This window comes from Gallus gallus, chromosome 11, assembly GCF_016699485.2.
Source record: "Gallus gallus isolate bGalGal1 chromosome 11, bGalGal1.mat.broiler.GRCg7b, whole genome shotgun sequence".
Lineage (NCBI taxonomy): Eukaryota > Metazoa > Chordata > Aves > Galliformes > Phasianidae > Gallus > Gallus gallus.
In genome coordinates this window covers 5522742-5546043 of record NC_052542.1, presented here as the reverse complement: position 1 = coordinate 5546043, position 23302 = coordinate 5522742, and the positions used below count along the sequence as shown (strand labels likewise).

The 23302-nt window shown below is 38.3% G+C and overlaps 1 long non-coding RNA gene across 8 annotated transcripts in view; it reads right to left on the bottom strand.

Moving 5' to 3' along the window:
- The window catches only part of LOC100858601, a 126831-nt gene that overhangs the window by 17000 nt on the left and 86529 nt on the right, over positions 1-23302 (bottom strand). Inside the window, exon 4 of one of the 8 annotated variants that reach the window (XR_006931240.1) lies at positions 20141-20197. The exons of the other annotated variants lie outside the window; for them this stretch is intronic. This is a non-coding gene — a long non-coding RNA (uncharacterized LOC100858601). The remainder of the gene's footprint in view (positions 1-20140; positions 20198-23302) is intronic. 8 annotated transcript variants of the gene reach the window in all.

Here is a 23302-nt window from a genome sequence, read left to right as displayed (position 1 = left end):
AATTCTATGATTCTATGATTCCTTCCAGAATCTAGCCCTGGAGGACAGCATTTGAGGCGCGATATTAAAACAGCTTTTAAAAATTGTTTTACAGTCTATCAAAAAGAACTGATTTCTGGTCTTGTTTCTGTGATTTCCCCACATATTCTTAATATCTGGTTGTTCCACTTAGTTGCCCATCATCACCTGTCAGGAATAATCCTGGGGGCTAAGAGAGAAATAAATTAGGCATACAGAGTTGCTGTACAGTGACTTGCACTGCTTTTTCTAAGTAGGAACCCAACCAGTGTAACTCTAGTTTTACTAGCTCACTGCACTCACACCGAGCTCAGCCAGGTACCCAGCTGAAAGGAGCCTTAAGCAGAGACTAAGACAAGCAGCTGAAAGCTACCTGGCATTACTGAGCCCTTCTGGCTAGATGACATCAGTACAAACCATAGTGGAGTCACAGCTCTTACTTCTTGGAAAGCTGACATCTACTCTGGGACAGCTTCCTTCTGGAAACTGTTTGTGGTCCATTAGCATTAGTTACCATTAGGTCCAAGCTGTGAACAAGCATCTCTGCATGCCTTGTCCTTCACTGATTATTAAAAGAAAAGCCTGGGCCCGTTAAAGTCAACAAAAGTTTTCCCTGTATTTTTTTTTTTTTTCTCAAAGATGCTCCAACTTCACCCAGAGGGATAAGCTCTGTGCATGCGTCCCAGGTCCACATTTGACCTGCAGAAAACAGTCTGTGCAAGTGAAGTCACTTTCAATTTGTTCCTGTGTGGTCCTATCTAAACAATGCTAATGCAATTCAGACTGAACTATTCGTTAGAAAGTCTTTATCTGTCATATAAAAAAACGCTAAAAGAAATTTTATTTTGATAGGTGAAACACATTTTCATCTACAACTACAGATATTTAAGAACATTTCTGTATTTCAACACAAAATGCATTAGAGTCTTTGAATGAAAGGCTTTATAAAAATGTAAATGGGCTCCACAATAATTACAGTGACAATAGATTTTGTTTTCAGCAGCCTTACAAGTACATAGGCTTACAGCACTGCGTTTGTATCAGGACTGGTTATACAGCCACATTGGTTTGCACAGCAGTTTAAAGACAAACAGGAAAGGAAGGTCTTTGAGTGGAGAGGCTGACAATTTAAATAAGGCTGACAATCTAACACACATGGACAACAGTGCTGTTCAGTGGGTAGGAAGGGCAACAACACACATGAAGCAATGGGAAGTGATCCTGTGAGAGCATTATTTTGAAGGAATCCAGGTGAGCACGCCGTTAGTTTGTTTACTTTTTAATTTAAGGAGCAACAAATTAAGGTACGACTCCCCAAAGATAGCAATGAAGCAAAAGTTTTGGAACAGAAGACAGTACAGAGAAGGACAGGAAGAGCATCTGATAGAAAATGTATGGAGAAGAAGGATCTGAAATAACAGCTTTTTCTCCCAGGGTTGGGTGCATTTGCAAAACATCAAGACATCCTACATAGAAAGTAGTGTTGGGCATGTGTTTGTGTGAGCGTCAGAGATGGGCAGGAACACCTATCATAATGAAGTGAACACATATAACAATGAAGTCCCATACAATTATTGCAACAGCCTTTTAGAGAAATCATAGCTCTTGGAGAGCCAGGTTGAGGTGGCTGCTGCTCATGTAGGGAGTCATTGCTATGATTTCCTGCGGGTCAAGGAGGGAAATTATCTGCTGCAGTAAATTCACAAGCTTAGCATTTGTTGCCACTGTGACTAAAGGTTAATGTTTCCTTGCCTGACTGAATCAAGATCACCAGTTGCCCATTACCTATTTTTATGGCCTTACTCATGTTTGATTTCAGCAGATTTTGAGTAATCTCATCCTCTGGATGTTAAATTAAAGCCATGTATGTAAAAGGTTAAGTTTTGTTACTGCAGAACAAAGCAATTTCATGACTATTTTTTCCTTTTGTGGCATATCGGGTCAGTGAGGGCTCATTCAGGCAGTGCAGGCTGTAAGCACAGCCATCCTCTCAGCGAGGCCCAGCAAGGAGGGGCTGCAGGGCCTTGCAGCACTGAGACAGCCCCTGGGGTACAGCTCCTTGTGGGGCAGGTGGCTGTGTGCAGTGCTTCTGATGCATGTGAACACACAGCAAGAGCCTGAGGGCTTTTAGGGAAAGGAGATAAAGGCTTTTTGGATGACTCGTTTGTCTGAACCCACCTCCAAAATTTAGAGTCATTCAGTAAAAAATTTTTTAAAGCATTTTCTAATCCAGATGCCCCACAAAACTTTGCTTTCCTCTAAATATTCCAGAACATTTGAATGAAGGTATCTTTTATGCACTTGCCTGAAAACGAGAGTAAAATCCTGAAATTCTTTAAATTGATGTGCTATTGTGTGGCTGTGCTCCTACTCAGAGCAACTAATTGCATAATTTAGCCATAAATCCGACCTGAACAATGTCTTTCTGTTGAAAGTTCACCTTTCTCTCAAGTTGGCAGTGAGTTAACCCTAATGACTTGAACCTGTGTTTGCAAAGCTGTGCCTGAGCCCGGTCATGGAGAGCAGCTGCACGGGACGCAGCTGGAAGCGTTAACCACGGATGTTCCATTAGAGAGCACAGCTCTGTGTCTTCTACGCTGAACTATCAACTTGCTACACAGATGCCAAAAAGAGAAGGCCTAAACTTTTCTCATGAAAAGACTGCGAGGCCATGCCAGTTCCAAGCAGGCAAAGAATGAATCAGTGAGGATGAGGAGGTGCAGCGCAGGAGGCAGAAAGAAGCCTGAGAGGCAGAGGCAGCAGGCGATTTCTCTTTGTTATCAAGTGAAATGACTCCACAAATATGACAATAAATCACTGCAGGAATCAATCTGAGTGGAGGCAACTGCTCCATGCTGATAATGCATCAATCAATATTTAATGTTTACACTTTAATTAATCTGCACGTAGGAAGCATTCTTTCAGTGACAAAAAAGTGATGAGAAATAAAACACCTTTTATATCAAACAGCGACGAATGGCTGCCTATCTGTTAGGCTTTGATTGGGCCCTCAATTGATCATTGCAGCCTTTTTCGATTGCGCTGCTGTACAATGTCGCATTTGGGTATAACACAAACACTGGGGCTGGGAAGGAAGGAGGGGGAGCTTCTGAATCTGCTTTTGAGCGATTACAACTTTATCAGAACAAAGAAAGACTGATAGCAAAGTATGAATTCTTTGAAAACACCGGACAGAAGGCAAACAAAATAAAGGATTCTCAACATCTGCATTCATGACACCTATCTGAACAGATTTTTACCGTGTATTACAATTATTAATACCTACTAAGGCTTTGCGTAGAAAAACAATTCAGATGTTGACTGGCAAAACTGGCTTCCCTTATCGGAGCTCCCAGTGGAGATGAGCCATTTTGGTGTCATTCTGCACAGAAGCAGAGCGCTACGTGTGCTATGGACACAGGTGAAGGCACTGCTCCTGCTGCAAAGTATTCACCCAGGGCTCTGTTTAACCCTTGTAAACCCTAGTTTCTTCTTTTTAAAGGGTCTGATTCATTGTTCATTGATGTCAACAGAATGACTTCTATTGACTTCAGTGGGCATTGCATTAGTCCATAGATGAATGGTATTGAAAGGCACAGTGATGAAAGACAAATGAAAAGACAGTCATGTGAGACCAGTAATGTTCAATTATTTCTTTTAAAAAGGAATCTACAGCAGTATATGCTTCATACATAACCGAAAGTTTCCTATGCTTGCTTCTAAAATAATTGCTTGAAATGTACTGGATTTTTGTAAAATAAATATGATATTATCAACTTCAAATATGCACGGAGTTTAGCTTTATAGAGCTAAGCTCAATTTAAATGCTTAGAGGTATGAAAAGGATACAGAACAGCAGGGTGGAACCCAGGGAATTCTTACTGTACTTTACATGCTATTTTATATAATATATATACATTATATGCTATTTTATATATATATATATATTATATAACTTATTTTGTATGGCCTGTCTCAAAGTTAGGATTGTGTAAAGGACAATAGCAAAGGTAAACCACTTTAAGCTTTTTCACTGAAGAACATTTGCTGTTTTACTAGTCAATAAATAGGAGGATTCTACCTATGAAATAATGATAACAAGTTGCCAAAATGCCTGCCCAAATTTGCAGCTTCCCAGCTTAGGATGCTGTGATTTCTGGCTTAGCCAATGTGTGAACAAAAATGAAAATAATACCAAGCTATAAAATCATGTACTAGAAGAAATTTGAAAACATTAATCCTCAATCCAACACAGAATGGATGGTGTTTTTCTGTGGTTCCCAGTTTTACAGGCCATTCCAAAAGCCTAAGGCACTCAGAAATGCACTCCTAGGACTAGTGACAGTTCAAATACCAAGACTCTGAGCCAGCAAAGTATTCAAAGCATGAATGACATCAGAAGACTTCCATCTGCCAGTCAAAAAGCTTTAAAACATAACAGCACACAAAAATTGGGGAAGTGTTCACAGAGGAAATGAAAGAAGATTAATATGATATTTAAAATGCAATAATACAACAACTCCCCAAAACTAAAGCAAGCCTTTTCACTTCTGATGTTTACTTATCATTCCTACTTAGTTGTTTTTTTTTTCCCACAGAACTTTGCATTTAAAGAAAGAAAAAGCTAAGATTTCGTTGACTCCATAAAAATGGAACAAATGCATTCTCCCCCAAATTCACAGATAGCTTTTCAGCAGATTTTAACACGCACACATCCACACAAAGAGTTGAGTCTGCAGTTTATCTTTGCCATAAAGACTTCTTCCCCCTTCTGTACAAATCAGATGAACAAGCTAAAAAAAAAGGGCAAAGTCAAAGGAGAGGAATGCCCCATTGTAATGCATGAACAACTGCAAATATTTATAGAAAAGATGCACATCAGGATCACCCTAGGACAGCTTTAACATGCAGAGTTAATGTTTATGGAGCAAAATCAACTTACTGAAAGTGAAGTCCTGATTTCCCTCATATGCATCCAAAGTAAATTCACACATATACAAATATTACTTGCTTGATAGAATCTTTAGAGAGCAATGCAACACTCTCTAAATGTATTTACATTTTCTTAATGCTGTCACTGGTAGGCGGAAAAGCTCACAGTTGTATTTTCTGATGATTTTTTTCTCCAGTCATATTCAAGAGGAACAGCAGTACAACCTGGAAAACCAACTCACAGCTCCTGTGAGCCGCACCTGCTCTGGAGCTCCAGTGAGCTGTGCGGTTTGGTCTAGAGCAGCAATCCTAACATGCAAGGAGGTAAGGCCCCTGCCGTGATTTTAAAGCCTCTTAGATGACCTGAGAGCAGGACTTCAGAACACTCAGACATTTCAGCTAGCTAAGACTATGTCACCCAGTCTTTGACACGGCTGGCAGGGCTGCAGTGAGCACCCAGGTCTATCACCAGCTCAGGCTGGAAGCCCAAGCATTAGTGCCCTCTCCCAACACCTCCTATGGCCGCAGTTGGTAACATCAGCCTAAGATCTTCCACTCCAGTTGCATAGGGAGCACCCAGTACGGTCTAGAAGTACTGCTCCCTGCTTGGCACCAGGGCTTAGGCTACTTTTCCACCTCAGCCTTGTCACAGCTGTCTGTTGGATTTTAAAAAAAGTAGGAGACTGATGTGTACTAAAAAAAACCTGGAAGACTAATAATTCATTAACCTGACAAATGAAATGTAAGTCTTATCGATCAAGAGTAAAACTTCTTGGTTATAAAGGAAGCATATATTATTCTGACAGTATTTTCACAAGACAAACTGAAGCTGCAGGGAAGGCAACCAATTTGATTCAAATAAGTGTCTCTCCTCAGAAACGTTCATGATTACAGTCATCAGGTGGTGGGGTAGTGCTACTACCCCCATCTTTACAGATGGAGAACTGCCCAACAGCAAGGAAGGGGGACTGAAACACTCATTTTCTGTGACTGCTGCTTCTATGGAAAATGCTAAGCAAAAATCTGACTTCTGGTGACTGAATCACGCCTCTGCTAAATGCCAACATGGAAAGGTGCATGTCACCACACACACAAAAGACAATCTCTTCTCCCTCCTTCATCGCTAGCACTGAAAAGCCAAGGGCTTATTGTGCAGCTAATGAGAACGAATACACTTGCAGCTGGCCTTCTACCACCTGTAGAAAGTAAAAGTCGGCCAAAAACCTGTGAGACTTTCCAGTTGTGATGAATGGATGGAAACCAAGAGCGTGGCTCTGATTCAAGCCCCAGCCTAATAGCAGTACAGCGCCAGCGCCAACAGACCCACTTAAAAGCAGAGGGTTCGGAGGCAGTGTCTGGCATTTCATGATGGTAAAATATACAAGGGCAGGCATCAATTTACCTTGGTTAGTTATGTTTTAGTTATGTTGTATTTTGGTGCCCAAAGGCATGATTTATAATTGTAATAATAAAATGTATTATAAAGTATAAGCCAAGCACATGCAGGTTCTAATTCTATTTCCTCTCAGAGGAAAGAGCTAAGCTGTTAAGCTCCAGGTCCTTTCAACATTTCCTATTTGCAACAAGCACAAAAATATGAAAGCAATGTCTGCATTACTTTTACGTAGTTCATGGAGAGCAAGTTAAATGACTTACTGTGTACATATATATATATACACACACACATGAGGGCTGATCCAAAAGTAATGCCTCCTATTTCATTGTTTTGACCAATAATGTCAGAAGTGTATAGCAGAAGAGGTTGAACCTTTCCACTAATATTCCATTACTTTTTGTTGCTGTGCGTCAGACGGCAGCAGAGGGGCACTCTGACAGAATGGCATCTGACATGAGGTGTGGATGAAGTAAAGGTGTGTCGCTGAATTCCTTCATGCAGAAAACACGGTATCCATTGGCATTTATTAATGCTTGCTGAATGTTTGCAGTACATTTCAGCAGTGGCAACAGCAACCTGAAAGACAAGCCATGTTCTGAATGGCCATGCAGACTTTTATGAGTGTGGCACACAGGCTCCTGTTCATTGCTGGTGAAAATACATAGCTAATGGTGGTGACTGTTGAAAAATAGTGTTTTGCAGCTGACGATTTGTTCTATCAAACAGTGATACTGCATGATTTGTATCTGTTGTAGTTTCTATGGAAATAAGGAGGAGGCATTACTTTCAGAGTGACCCATGTATATATTTAAGCCCCAGAAGATGTTTCTGGCACCTCAGCATTACAGCTGCCACAATGCCTGGTGTTCAGGGAAGATGAAATTAGAGAGAAGCAAACCAATCTAGTTCAGACATCCCCTTCACTTCAGAAAAATTATCAAGCTTAAGCCTGCAGGGCAGCACTTCTGCCTGTCCCTACAGAGAGAACATCCAGGTCAGCTGAGGGATGTCCCCAGAGAAAATGGAGAAAATCCTGCTGCACTTGGGGGACACACAGCGAGAAGCACAGTGCTGCCTGATGCTGGAGGGGAGGGCGAGGACTATCACTTCTAGCAAACCCACTGCCATTCCCACCAGACTGCCAAGTCCTTCTCATGTGGAAGGAATTTAAGGTCTCTAGGTATTTATTGTATGTATTTTTAATGACAATAGCTACGCACCAGAGAATTCTTTCAACTGTTTTTGTAAATTCAATACAGAACATCCACCCTTGGTCTCTCTTAGACCAGACAAGATGTGCCTGATGTCGCATTCGCTTTGTTTCCCAGACATCTTTTGTTTTCTGGCCTTCACATTCTTTATTAATTTTAATTGAGTAAATACTAAGCCTTCACAAAGGCACTGGAGACTGGGTGCGGTTCATGTCTTGCCAATTGCCCATCTGCTTTTCGGAAGGTCCTGCAGGCTGGTGACATGAGTAATAATGCCTGTACTGGGAAGGTCTGGGAGGTGGGGAGGATGCTAAACAGAGCAGGAGGAAGTCAGATGGAAAGAATAAAACCAGATAAGACAGGAGGTTTGGATGGCCTCAGTCCCCTGTCAGTCTATTTGTTTTTGCTGTGACATATGTGCCACATCTCATGTAACATGGGATGCTTGTGATAACAGCAGTACCTAGCTTACATGGACTGACACAGGAAATGGATACGAAGGACGAAAAGAAAGAGGAAGAGTTTTGCCAGAATAACTAGACACTTATTGTTGCACTGAATTAGACAAACTAGCACAACTCAGGAATCCGGCACATTGTGCAAGTCAGATGAAAGTCTCTCTATATGAAGTCAGAATAGCTAAACTGATGTAATCAGAAGTACAAATAATTCCTTGTAATTATGCAACTTTTAAGTGTCATATTCAAACTCTAAAGCCAGTGCAGTTATGTTAATGCCGCACTGATAAACAAGTATGTTTATAAGAATTGCATCAGTCAGAAAAAGTTTTTCTATTAAATTTTCTTTTAACACTTTTAAGAAACTCAAATAGTAAGGTCTGGGCCCATCTCTAATTTAAAATTAAAACAAACAAACAAACAAAGAACATCAAGGTAATAAACTAGAGCATTTGAGAGGGTCCTGCTCTGCTCTGGTTGTAAAACTGAGCAGCCCCACTGCTATGTTGCATTATGTCCACTCTTGTTTGCAAATAAGAACTGGGGGGAATGCTCTGACTTCCTTCCTTTGCCATTGGAGAACATGACGCTCTGTGCCACCCTGAGAGCTCTCTGGCTCTGCTGTTGAAGGCACTTACTGGGACACATTGTGCACACGAGAAAAATGGTCAGTAACTTATTTTAAAAATGCAGTGTCTAAGATCCTGGCTAGCAACTGCATTGCTAATAGACTTCGCAGCACAATACATATATACTTATATACATAAGTTATAATTAAAAAAAAAAAATCACTGCAGGCATTGTCACTCCAGTTTCACCGATTAACACTGATAATAACAACGAGGTGATATTGTTCATCTTATTTGAACTGAACATTTAAAGAAGAAGAGTTAATAAAAATACAGCTACCAAACATACTAATGGTCCTTAATCTTATGAAATTGTTCCTTACTCACATGAGCAGCCAGTGTCACTGATGTCAGTGGCCCAAATTCTACACTGGTTAATCACATACTGTTACCTCCAGTAGGAGTTGTTCTCAATTTAGGATCAAAGACCACAGTTCGCTGGGGCCACTCTTTCAAGGGAGGATTGGGCCCAGACTTTTAATAAGGGGTTTGGTGGTTTACAAAGAGGTGATTAAGATCTTCTTTTGAAAAAACTCACAAATGTAGAGTTCTTCTTTTGGATTATAACAGCACAGATAGCTATAGCTGGTGGATTTCAGAGCATTAACTGCTAATCCATGAGTGAACTGAAAGGGTTTTGTTTGTTTGTTTTGCTATTACAGTATTTAAACTTGTCAACCTTCAGTTCTCAGTCATATTTAAGTTTCTTAGCAAAATCTTTATTTAAGGAACTCAATATTTTCTGCAAGTTCTTGTTCTGTTTTTATATTCTCCTCATTGTCCTGAAAGTCTTTGTGAATACGTCCAAGAGTTTGAGATGTCCTGGCTATATACAAGACCCAGGGTGTTTGTTTCTTTCCTTTGAAATTTTTTGGGGGTGGTGTTGTTTGGCCTTATCTATGGAAAAGCTTGGACTTTTTTTCTGCTAAGTCGAACCACAAAGTTTTGGAAACTAACCCACAGTGTAAAAGTTTCTAGTTTCCTTAAGTGACATTCAAGGATTGCTGTTTGTCAGTGACAAAAAGAAAGTACTTAGTGTAATTATTATAGCACCTCAGTAAAAATCAGATTCTAGCCGTAGGTGACTGCAGCTATAAAGTTTCCAGAATAGGAACAATGAGCCCTATGAAACTAATGAAAAAAATCGCCAACTTCCTCACTCCAAAGTCTGATTTTTACAAGGACTCCATTTCTTCCTGGTTGCCAAAAAAGAACAGTTTATTTGAATCTAGCTTAGGTCTCCAGGAAAACAATTTTAATGTAAAATTGAATAATGTTGAACCAATGACAGGATAATTAAGTGGTTTCGAAATCCAGCAATATTTAGGTGCATTTACTGTAGTGTGATCCAGCAATGAAAATAAAGAAATCATATTCTAATGATAGCATAGCTAAAGATAATAAATATCCAGACATATCCCTTGCTGTATCACTGAACTGTAATCAAATGAATTAGAAATCTAATGACTACTTTGACACAAACAGGTATTTAATATGCTGCAAATGTACCAGATTTTCCCCCTCAAGCATTAGTAAAATCCCCAAGAAAATTAAAATCTAGGTCATAGCTAAATTCCTTTGAAACTGGGACTTAAATAAAAAAGAGTTTAGTCACTGTAAGAATTCTTTGTGCTCTTACATTTTTATAAGGTTAAAGCTAAAAATAAGATCAGAATCTTTTTGGAGTTGTGTTAGAAAATAAACCAGGTGTGTACAGAAAGCCATCACACCACACACGCCTGTTAAACAGATGCTGACCAATAAATTAATTTAAGCTACTCTTCTTCGAATCAGAGAAAAGGAAAGAACTGTTAGGGGCATTTATGGGATGACATTCTCTTAGCTGGCAAATTTTTTCATGCTAACTCTCCATTGTATAAGTCACTGATATTACTAAAACTTCTTCCGAGAGGAAAAGGGAACGACTGTCAGGAAAGCAGAGGAGTTTGTCACCTCTTTCTACTTTGTCGGATAGATCCAGAGAGAGGTGGAATGACTATTTATCAGTCATGAGAAGTGAATAAGGGATCAAGGTTTGGACACTGACCTGATGTGAAAAATTTCCAGCAATTCCTGACATAACAACTCAAAAATTCAGAGTTTAGGTGTCAAATATCTTCCTCTCCTTAGTCAGCTATTCTGCACAGTCAGAATTAGCATTTCAACTGATCAAATGAAAAGGTACCCTATACTGATCCAAAATGGGACTACATGTCCAGGATTCTTTAAAAATGAATAGATAAGGACTCTGAGGAACAGTCCTTGAAAGGGATGCACGACTCCTCGAAACATAAGCTTCCCTAGCACTTTAAGGACAGCCATTTATATGTCTCTACATTTCTTCCAGTTGTACAAACTTAATTTGCTGTTTCTATTGTTTTGTTTTGTGTTTTTTTTCAAACCCCACAATTGCTGGAAAAAGGAATTAGGTGTGTGGGATTATTAAACATGGCATTCACCCACTGCTCCTACACAGAAAATGCAGCACTGAAAAAACCCATCAAAGCTGATTAATATGAAAGGCAGCTAACCTAAAAACTGAAACTTGAACTGAGCGGTGTGTGCTAATCTTTCTCAAATACACTTATGAAAGCCTATTGTCATTGCTATGTGGTGAGTGCTCATGTGAAGGATAGCTCCTCAATTCTGAGCACACCAGTATAAAAAACAAAGAATGTTGTCCCCACTGTTAATTTTCAGATTCTCTTGTCCATCTTCAGCTACTTGAATGGCAAACACTTCACAATCTGGGGTCATTTGTGATAAACTTTGATAAAAGCCGCCATTCATTACTGGTGATTTCCTTAATCCTCAAGTTGTTTGTAAGGGAAAGATTGAGATTTTGTGTTGTTTGCTCTACTTGGTCTGCAATCTAAATAATACATTAACCACATTAATAAAATACTTGCCAGATCAAAATCTTAATAGCCAGTTTTAGTCTTGCCATTGTTTATTGATGTGTTTGCCAGCCTATCTAGAGACAAGGAAAATCTTAATAGCTGTGGCCACTCATTAGCAAAGTACCATGGAGTCCTAATCCCATAAAGATATTAAACTATTTTTTCCATACAACAGCAACAAATGGATGGAATTCTCATTACTTATTAAGATGTGGTACATTCTTTGCATATTGAGTTTCTTCTTATACTTTGAACTCTTATCCCTCATCATTCTATTTCTGAGGCTAAGATCAAAGTAGATCAGCCTTACAGAGCTACAGATGAGTGGTCGCCTTTCAGAGAATATTAATGCCCTCTTGAAGAGCAAAGCTGGGAAGTAGGTGTAATCCCCTAAAGAGAGAGCCCTGGGAGCCTGGTAGTGCTGAACAACTGTAGCATACTCGATGGATCAGCTGTTAGAGAGTGCAGCCTCACCGAGGTGGAGCTGCTTCTCCTAGATTAACAACGCCGCCCAAACCTTCAAGCAACAGTGAGACAAAGGCTTTTTTGGAACCAGAGAATTGTGTAAATGTAGATTCTGGCAGACTGGCACGGAGCAATGTGTTTTATAGCAGGAAAATGTGTGACCAATTTTGTATTTTGTATTGCAAAATGTTCTGTTTTTTCTGCTTCAGACTTGTGATTTTATGATTCTATGAGAGTGATTCTGTGATTCTATGATTTGCCCAGCTCTAGTTTTTGTGCATCGCTCCCTCACCTCCTTGGGACAGGGTGCTATTGATGAGCAGGTGGGCACAGGGCAGGACAGTGTCCCCTTCAACCTCCCACCTCCAGCAGCGATCCCACCACACCAGGTTTCCTTTTTGCCTTCAGATTGCTTGCAAGCCTTTTAAAGACCCTTGTTAAAACTAAGGGTAAACATGCTAAGTACTAAGACATTCAGTGGGTATCGTTATATGAAAAGAAGAAATGTTATATTCATTACAGAGGAAAATCTAGTAATAAAAAGTATTACCTGCATTTATAGCCCTTGTAACCTAATTTTTGTGACAAAGCAAAGAAGTAAAAACATTCCTTTCTGCCTTTCAGTGACCCCTATAAGAAACCCCCCATGGAGTCATGTAGGATAGTAATTTCACTGAAAATATATGCAGCACTACTTTTCTTGCTCTTCTTAAATTAATATTCCCTACCAAAGGTAAATCCAAATGTTGTTAAAGACATTTGGAAAAGCACCCTCAAATTAGTCAGCAATTAAAAGAAATAATAGCTTAAAAGACATTTTCTACAACATGAAAACGTGACAGAACATGGAGCTGTGTTGTTCAAATGTTAAAACTGTACATAAAATACCCCTTCAATATATGCTGCCAGTAAAAACCACGGCAAAGCAGGTCATTAAAATGTCAGACTTGGGGCAGAGTGGAAAAAATGCTGTGTTTAAAAGTAAACATGTAGACCTCCTATAATTATTTCCCCTTAAAGTTAAATGTTCAAAAAATAAAAACTAAAAAGCAAAGAACACTTTCTCCCAAACTCTGCATCCTCAAGATGAAAAGTCTAAATCCAGTCCTAACCCTGTTCCAAAGTGAATTTAGGGAGACTTCTGGTGTCTTTATGCAGTCTCTGGATGTAAGCTTCAAGAATTAAATGTCATTTTCCTTTATCCAGTTTTTCTAAAACAGGAACAGAGTGGTGTGTTCAAGCCATTAATTTCTGTGTCATTTCTGCTAAGGCCGAATATGGACAACAGCATCAATAGAAATCTTGGGAGCCCCATGTTCAACAGGGGCAGGCTTGGAAAGATACTGAAGGGCTTGCACTGACCAGCAGAAAGACTTTCACATTGCTGGTGTGCTGATGTTTGTGTCCAAATCTAGGATTTTATCACTGCTGCTGAGAGCTCAGGGATTGTGCTCAATCCCTTCTCCTCATATGAACTAAAAATGCCCATTGAATCTGGTACATGATTTGGTTAGCATAAAAGGAGACCCAGTGCTAGCTATGAGGGGGTTGGAAGCCATGCTTAGCTGAATTAATTTGTGTAGATAAATCAGAATAGTAAAAGGGAAATCCGTCTGAACCTTCAGATATGAAGTATACTGCTGCACTGAAAATAAAAAGGTTGTATTCTGCTGTCACTTTTCCTATTCCCAGAGCTTTTTGAGTGAGTAACAAAGACTGATGAGTCAGAAGGATATCAATCTCATTCCAGTTTTGTTTCCCTCCTACTGGAAAAAAATGCATCATGGCGCTGAAGAAAGAAATGTTCCATCCCATTAATTTTGTATATTTTAAGCAAAGTGCCTGCGTAAGAAGTCAGTATAATATCTGCACTGTGTCTTTTACTGAGCTGAATTCCTAAACTGTGGCTGAAAAGTGGCAGTGCCCTAATAACAATCCTGTCCAGCAGGCACAATTCCACATTAATTGGACAAGAGTATAATTGAACAGTACTGTTGATGCACACAATGTTATTCCAGATTAACTGTTTTAACAACAACAAAAAAAGTAGAGGACTCATAAAACTAAGATACATTTAATGATTAGAAAATAAAAAGCTTATAACTTGAATTTCTATGCTAAAATCCATCGCCAGGCAGTTTCTAAGACTCCCACTGGTGTCCATGCAAGCATACAGGTATCTGATTTTGTCCTGTAACATCTCCATATCTCCATTGCCTAAAACTAACAAATACCACCACTGAAAGAACAGGCTGTCAGCTTTACAATCACTGATTAAAACCAACATTCCTCTGCTTTCCATCTGATAAGAACAGAGCTTAAACAGGCAAAGACAATGGGGGAACACAAAGGAGCACAGAGAGATTCAACATTTACTTAACTATTCATTTTTGTTTAAACTAGTTTCTGCAATGCAAATATATTGTAGATAGAAAAGGAGCCTGTAATCATTGCTTAGAATGTATAATCAGATCATGAAAGAATATTCATCTTCATACTTTTGCTTTGTTTTTTTTCCTACTTTTCAGCATAGGATAATCAAATGCGTCAGAAGAAAACAGAGAACTGGACTAAGTTTTAGTCTCACTGAGCTCCCCGAGCAGAAAAACATAGACTTGCATCTTTTAGACAGCCGTGGTTCGACAACTGTTAATGTCAGATATATTATGATCAATATTTCCTCATTATAGATGGTCCATATTTTTCATATTTTTCAGTCATCAGCCTACAATTGCAACTCTACTATAAAAACAAGAGCAGACACTATATATATTTGTTGCCAGCTCTGTGGATTTCATTCTGTTACAAAAAAGAATAATAAAAAAAATGATACCTAATCAGACATAAATCCTGCAAGTAAAAAGTGCCCCCCCACCCTTTTTTTTTTTTTTTAACAAATTCTGAGCCAAGAAGGTGGCCATTTTGATTCAGTAACAGGAGCTTAAAGCCAGACTTAATGTGTCAGCAAACCATGGCTTGTGATGTATGGCTTTAATGAGGCCAGCACACCATGCACCTGGAGAGCTGCTACTTAATTGAAACTGGAGGTTTGAACCCCATTTCTTTTCCTGTTATCTACAAATATGCAGGATGATGGTTTTGGTTCAGTAAGATTTACTAGTCTTATGATACCTCTGGCAGTTCTCTTAAAAATATTCAAAAGTGTTATTTGTACCTTTGTTCTTTATGCACAATTATCTACCACCAATAATGACATTGTCAGAGCTGGGAAACAGGTTTCATTTTGGGTTCTTCAACCTAGGTTAAAAAAAATGGAATAACTTTCTCAGGAAGTGCTAGTCTACTTGCAGTTTATTGTGAGAATGTCAAAAGCTGGTTCCTCACTGACTTATAATATGACTTCCGTTACTCTCTTCCTTGCTATAATCAGCAGCCAATTCTCCATTGTGAAACTAAGGAAATAAAGATGTTATATGAAAATACATTCATTCATTACTTCTTAGATTTCAAGATCTTCAAAGACTTATCCTAGATAGACTGAATTCCTGTGCCATATTCCAAGGAAACTCTTTAGAAAGATGCTATCCGTTTGACTACTAAGAAGTCTAAGGAAACATATGTTCAGACCTGAAATAATCTGCAACAACTTAAGATAACAGAGCATCTAAGCAACTGTGTTTCTTTCAGTTTTCTTCACTTTGAATTTCCTTGTCTGTTCTGTTTGTCCTCTGCTCTCTCTTACCACTATGCAAACACACCCGTACTCCCACCACCTTCCCCTGTTCCCTGTATCCACACTCCCCATTTCTCAGTCTTGTCTTCTGGAATGTTACTCCCATTCAACTTCCAAGAAAACCCTGGCATGAACTGTTCTCACTGACTTGCTTGCCTTTAGCTCTTAGATCCCATTCTGGTCAACTCGGAAGACAGTGGGACTATTTGTTTAATTGACATATATACAAACTGGCATTGCCACTGGATCAAGGAATCCCATCTAACTTGCCAGCACTTATTTTCCCAGTGTTACCCTCACACTGTAGAAGAGCAGACATTCCTACTGCAATGTCATACAGCAGTTCATCATGTTAATACGTTTAAATAAAATAAATTTAAAATAAAAAAAAATAAAAAGTTGTTGTATTGGAAGGCAATGGAGGACACCTGTGCTCAGTAGCCTTTTAACTCAGCACAGTAACTCCAGAGTAGTTTGCCCACACACAGCCAGGAGTACTCTGGTTGATTTACCCCAATTACAGAAAGGGAAAGATAAGGGATAATTCAACTGAGATGGTCAGCCAGCAGAAACAGGGGAGTTTCGAGCTTCTACCGATGGATGGTGATAAACCTTCCAGTCAAAAGAGCTGCTTACAGACGTAATGCCTGGCATTACAAAAGGTGGCTTGAAAACAAAAACCCAGATTGCCTGAAGCATTTCAGAAAATGTGCACGTAATCACTTTTGCCAGAGGACACATGGCGTTCTATCTCTACCATCAGTGATATGAACTGTTCGTAGAAACATCTTTAATTGGCCCAGCTGTATCTGGAAAAGTGGGCTACCCACACCTTCCCTTTCCCTTCTATGTTAACTCAGTCATTGTCTCTCTTTGCTGAAACAATACATGTTACCACTCAGTTCTTTGTCCTGCAAACTGCTCAACAACTTTAAGTACTATGCTGAGGTTTAGACCCATAAATACCTTCCTCTTGTTTCTTGCCCTCAGAAGGAGAGAACACTTTATAAGAAAAAGAATGATCTGATTTACCTTCATTTATATTATCATTACGACACTGAAGTTTGTCAGCATTTTGAGGCAACGGTTAGAAATTTAGCAGCTTTTCTGCATGAGCTATCATCACAATCTGATCGCCTCAGCGATCCCGTTAAAAAATAACCCAGAAGAACAAGGAAAAAAAACATCTTTCTGTCAGATTAGTTTGAGTCCAGTTCTCTGTGCTTGTGCAAATGCTTCTGTTGGAACAAGGCAAGAGGAGCAGCAGGGGCCAAAGCTGCTGCAGAAATGTAAGAGTAGCCACATTCCTTGATATTTGAGCAGACGGACAGCCTGACTTTAAGCAAAATGTTTTTAGCTGGAATCAAACATTTATTTTTATCAACAACTTTTTTCACATTCAGAATAGAACTGACCCACGGAAATGGTGTTTTTTTTGCGGTGGATCTGTTCACACAATGCTTTATGTTGAAGTTCATTTCTCTCTTAGTCATGTTTTCGGTTTTTCTTTAGCAGATGTTTACAATTACTCCTTAAAAAAGTTTCCATTTTCTGCGATCATTGAATGTGAATGAGGTGACATTTTTAAAAATAATTGTAGCTTTTTCTGGCCGGGAACCATGTTGTTAGATTCAAATAGTCTTTGTCTTTTAAACCGTGGTAAAGGTCTCATATCTTTGTAACAGCAGCATCTGCACCAGTCTGCCTATCTTTTTTTTTTTGCGTAAGTCAGAGTGCTATTTGTCATTATCTGAATATATCTTATATCTGGGAATCAGATGTGTATGCCTTTTTGTCTAACCTTAAGTACATGGACTTGAGAATGGCTTGGAGGACTGCGGAACAAATGGTATTAGAGTAGCTCTTTTCCGAAAAGTGAAAGAAAGTTTCTTTGCTTTTCTTTCAATCACTTTTTTTTTTCATTTGTTTTTGTTGACCGCAGTTTAGATCAAAGTTCTCACAAATAATGGCCATGTTGCCAACACCTGCAATTACATTGCAATGTTTGTAACGCTTCAGACTTGCTTCAAGTCCCATCCTAGGAGTCATGCAAATTTCTGAGAGCTCATCTGTTTCTTCTTTTTCTTCTTCTGGTCTGAGAAGCATGGCTCCAGTTGCAGAAGGAAATATTAAAATGCCCTACTTTAGCCATGAGGGCTCAAAAAAAGGGTCACATCTATACTTTAAAAGATTGTTTTTTAAATAAAAGTCTCGTGACTTTTGGAGTGCTGACTCATGATTTCTGTGTGCTTGACATCAGCAATACCACAACTGAGAGAAAATCTTTATGAAAGATTCCTTTCTAGTTCTCTTGAGACAAAGGAATCCTCCAGGAAAAAAATAGAGAAACAACTGTTTCTTATTCATGATAGTTCTCAGTGAAAAACAAGCTGAAGAAACTACTTTAAAGTGAACAATATTTGCCAAACCATTCATGCCTGCTTTCTGCACCATTAAGGCTTAAAAAAAAAAAAAAAAGTATAAACACTTTTTTTCTCTTTTTTTTGTTCGTTCAATTCTATAAGTAGGAAAATTAAACCTCTAGTACAATTTCATATTTTTCAACAAACAGCTTTTAATTTGGCAGATCCATCCATCCCTCCTTCTTGTCAAGCAAGAAGTCTGGCACTAGAGACACACGACGACTTTTTCATAAATGATTATAAGCTATTTTCATTTATTTTTTACTTTTTTTTTAGCTTTCATAGAAGAAATGTAACAACTTTATGATTGTGTTTCTTCTGCTTAATTAAAATATGCTTCCTTTAATAGGAATAAAGTACTCCGGGAGAAACAAGGAAAATTCACTAAAAAAACCAAACAAGCCAAAGTCTTTTACCACTGAATGAGAACTTTTCCCCATTTGTTAACGCACTTCTGTTGAAGCACACTTAAAGTTGATCCATGCCCTCAAGCTTCTGCTTGTTGAAAATAATTAGAAATATTCACAATTCAGGAGATAATCAATAGCTATCCTTAACATTGCTGACAGCACTAATAGGGGGAATATAGCAATATATCATACTACAAGCACAACCTTGATTCTGGTTTAGTAATCAAAACTAGAATCCTTTATCAGGCAAAACTTCAAATTAATTCCGAATAGTTTTTTGCATTAGAACTCCAGGATAAATTGCTTGTGGGTGGGATAAAAATGATTGGTATGCGCCTGTATTAGAATAAACACTTTTGGCAGAAAGTCTTTCAGAGGCAAATCAGGTCAAAGGATGATTTACAAAACTGTCATTGTCATATGGCATTAATTTGATAGCTCATTTCAATTGACATCTGTGAGAAACAGTTGGACGTGCCGTTTTCCTTCCATTAACCAGACTTTCTAATTAATTATACAAAGCTGGAAACAAACAAAATTAGACTGAAAAGTAAAGCTATACTCAAGCGAAGGCATACCTTACTCTGAAAAACTCACATTATAGCTACATCTAAATCTATATTTTGTTATGACTCACCTTTGAATAGCTGTTTTTTATTAATGTGGGAGGAATCATGAGAAAAAAAAAACATTGGAATCATCATTCATCAAGTGCTGCTCAGCATATAATATGAAACCTTCCTCTGCACACACCATGGATCACTCCTTTTTTTCCATCCACTCATTTTACAAACATAAACAAAACCACTATTACTACTTATAAATACTTCTAATATTTCTAATATCATTAGTACCTCGAAAGTACTATTACTTCCTCACCATTAGCCTTTCAGACGAGGCATTGATATCAGAGAAAATTCCAGTATCTTGCTCACAAAGCTGGATCTCCTTTATTGTAGACTACAGAATATGTTATTTGACCTATGCTATAGCAATCCTGTAACTGATCACATAACTCATGCTGTGTCTCTAAACATCAGTAAATATAAAACCCGTTTCAGAATCCCAGAGCGCTGCATCACAACAATTTCTTAATATTATTATCTTATATTTGTAGTAACTTTTTATAACCTCTTATTTACCTGGAAATTATCTTTTTTTTTTTTTTGGTTGAATTCAACATCATAATTTCATTCTCAGTAGAAATATACCTGAATAGAAAATATTCCTTTTTTTTTTTTTTTTTTTTTTTGTCTCATCACCCTGCAAGGCATTAGTACAAAACAAGCTTCAAATATAATCATGCAAAATAAATAAATTGGTGTTTTTTAAGAGATGTGTGTAAATGAGATGATGTTGCATTACTTGATCAAGATGAAGAAAATAAATTCCTTATGACACAATATCTAGATGTGTCTTGCTTATGTGAGATCTTTTGGGGCTACTCTGCCCCAAAATCAAAATCCTATTATTCTTCCTAATACAAAAGAGTCTTCAAAGCTGCTGCTTTGGTCATATAGGGCATCACTCAATTAATGTACAACTTTTCAGAGGAATTATTTCTGCTTATATATCATTCTGTTAAAAAATACAAAATTACTCACATGTTTAGTATTGTTTCTGGAAAGGACTATGTGCCTGAAATCAGGATAATCCTGGAACTTAAGGAAAAAAAGAGAGTAATATGAGTTCTTGGCTATATAGATTGTTGTTGTAGATAGGGGGTGGTGTAGACTGAAAGGACTATTTGTTGACTGTTTCCTTCTGACATAGTATGTGAATCTCATTCTGAGGTGGTCTGCCGGTTGCCTGCAGTGCAAGAGAAGAAATCGTTTCCCTTTTGATGTATAATTTGGCTTCTGGTTTTTGTTTTGCTTTCCTTAGAGCATTGAAGACTGAATATGACTGGAGCTGGTAGAGGATGTCAGACTTTACGTAGTTGCTCATAGTGTCTACCTGGGGTGTCTTCCTCATGTTTAACCAGCCTTCAGATACTAGGTCAATTAAACATGTCCCCATCTCAGACCAGTATGAAATATTAGAATATTATCTTTTTTTTTTCTTATCTCAGAAGGCTTGAATTAGCTGAAATAGTTTAAGAATGTTGCCTCTCAAATGGTACATGAATGAGCCTGAGACCAAAAAGGTTATGAGCCCATTTACAAAGATGAAGTAAAAAAAGATCTTCTTCTCTCCTTATAAGTACCACGTGCAGAGCTATGTGTTGCTACGCCTTTAAGTAAAATCTGTACAAAGTTCCAAAGACTCTGTCATGCTCAAATATTGCATATTATCAGAGCTGCCAAAAAAAATCAAAGAAAATTTCCAGTAGTCCTGTATTTGTAATACTAAGACGCTGACCAAGTATCCTTTAAATAAAAGGTCTCTGTAACAGTGCATACATATTGAATTATAATGACTTATAAGAGGAGTAGCTTCATTACTCCATGGCTGAAAACAACATTTCTCAACTTTTTCCACAGCCAAACCTGTTTATCTAATGCCCGGCCAAAACTCTACATATTAGGCTTGTTGTTCTGTGCATCAGACACAGCTTCTGGAGCACAAGAGAATGGAAAGGGAAGAGTGTTGTGTTAAGCATCTGAACCAGCCTATTCCTGGCTGTCACGTGCCAGAGCTAGGAGTTTCTGTATTGCCCAATGATTAACAAACTGGCCAGTAAGCATATAACTTCTGCAGTTTCTACATCAAAATTTGGAGAAACGCATGTGGTTGTATCTGAGCATACTTTGTATTCAATTCTCTCTTACTATAAACAGTCCTGTGACATTCCCTCTTTGGACAGAAATCCCAAAGATCCAGATTTTGGACTCAAATCTGCATCTCTCTTTCACAACACATATTACCTTTATCTGTGAAAGATCCTGTTTAAATTAAATAATTCATTGGGTTGGATAATAAGAGGAACCTGAATGTGTTTTCGGTAGTAACACATAATCATACATACCTGAAAAGGATACAACGGCTGTACAAGGCATAGGTACCCTTTCATGATCTATTTTTCATTACTGACAACATATGTTAAAATATAGCCCCTCAGAAAAGAAATGGAAATATTTCAAATGTGTGCAGGTATTTGTGCTAATAGTAGAAAACACAAATGTGTGAGATTTCCTTGGTATATACTACACTGCACTGCAACAGCTTAATTTTGTTAGCTGGCAACTAATGTAACTACATAGGTTTTCTATCATATGACTTACATTACCATCTAGTCTGGCAAACAGATTTACGCACATGCTTATCTTACAACTAATACAGTGGCTTGTTTTCTGTAATACAATAAACAGCCATTTACAGATAAAGATAGCAAACCACATCGAACCCCTAGTCTTGATTCAATCCAAGTCATAGATCACTGAAATTACTGGGACTCAAAATAAGATTATATTGACAAATCCCTGCCCATCCACTTTATTAGCATTCTTTTACTAGGGATTTAGTAACCAGCTACTACCAACAGACCCTTGCATTGAATTCAGCTACAAGGCGCTTTAGTCTCACAGTATAAACAAACAGCTTGCCCACAAACTGCTATTTCACAGATGATTCTCTCATGTTCTCAAGAAACAGTTGTGATAAAATCTCAACAGAAATATTGGCAGATCAGAGCAAAGAGAGTGAATGAGCAAGAAACTGTTAACATGTTAGTCAGCACTAAAGCTTTGGAGGTCCAGATATTCCTTTCATCTACCATCAGGAGGACTAAAAGAAAGATTCTATTAATTGAGTAATAAAATGTTATTACAGGGGTTAATTAAGAAACTATTTTCACATATCTAAAAAATACATACATGTTTCAAAAGCTTGAGTAAAGAAGCGCCTAGGTAAGAATAATGCAAATTAGTCTCTACTTTACAGCTCTTTCCATATATTTGACAGATTAGAAAGAAAAAAAGGTCAGGATAAGCAGTAAGTGCATTTGACAACTCTGAGACACTCCAAAAGCTTATCTTTTCAAAACTGATGGCAATCTCTTGTGCTAATTCAGGTTTCCTCATTTGTTCAAATGTTAGCATGTCCACAGAAGGCCCTGAGGCCCAAACTCTATCACTGCAGAATGCTCCCCTTCAGTATCTTCCTAAGAGTAATTTTGTGCTAGCAAGTTATGTCTTTTTTTCACTATGCAGGCAAGCCCAGCCCTTGAGTGGAAAAGATATTACACTATTTCTGCTCAAAGAGCTTATGATGTGCTTTTCATTGCTACCTTTGGGGGAGAGGGGGGACTACAAAAGCCACCGTGGTTAAAAGTGTACTACAGCCTCTTGTGTTTATAGTTTGCTTCTGGTCAGTTGGATTGGAACGGGTGAAAACACTGTGAAGACATTATATCTCCTATTTTTCTTGCTCCCATTGAGCATTGTGTTGGAATGTCAAATTAGTGCAGCTCCTGAACTCCCTGAAACTGGAATCACTGCAGGCTTTCTGTACAGGGCCAGCAGAAAACTCATCACTTCTTTTCTGCCCCATGCAATCACATGGGAAGGCTACTTCTCATCCAACACGCTTTATTTTATGTTCATCTCTCTTTCTATATTCCAGGTCACAAACAAAAAGATATTGGAAATAGACAGAATTGAACAAATCTGTGTGAGTTTGTCTAGGATTTTGGTTTGCTTCTCCTCATTTTCTTAGCACAAATGAACCAACTAACAAGGTTGTTTTATGTACCTGGCTTGGTGAGATCCTACAGTCAGGATACCTGTTTGGCAATTATTTTGACAGCATGTTTCAACAGACTAAGT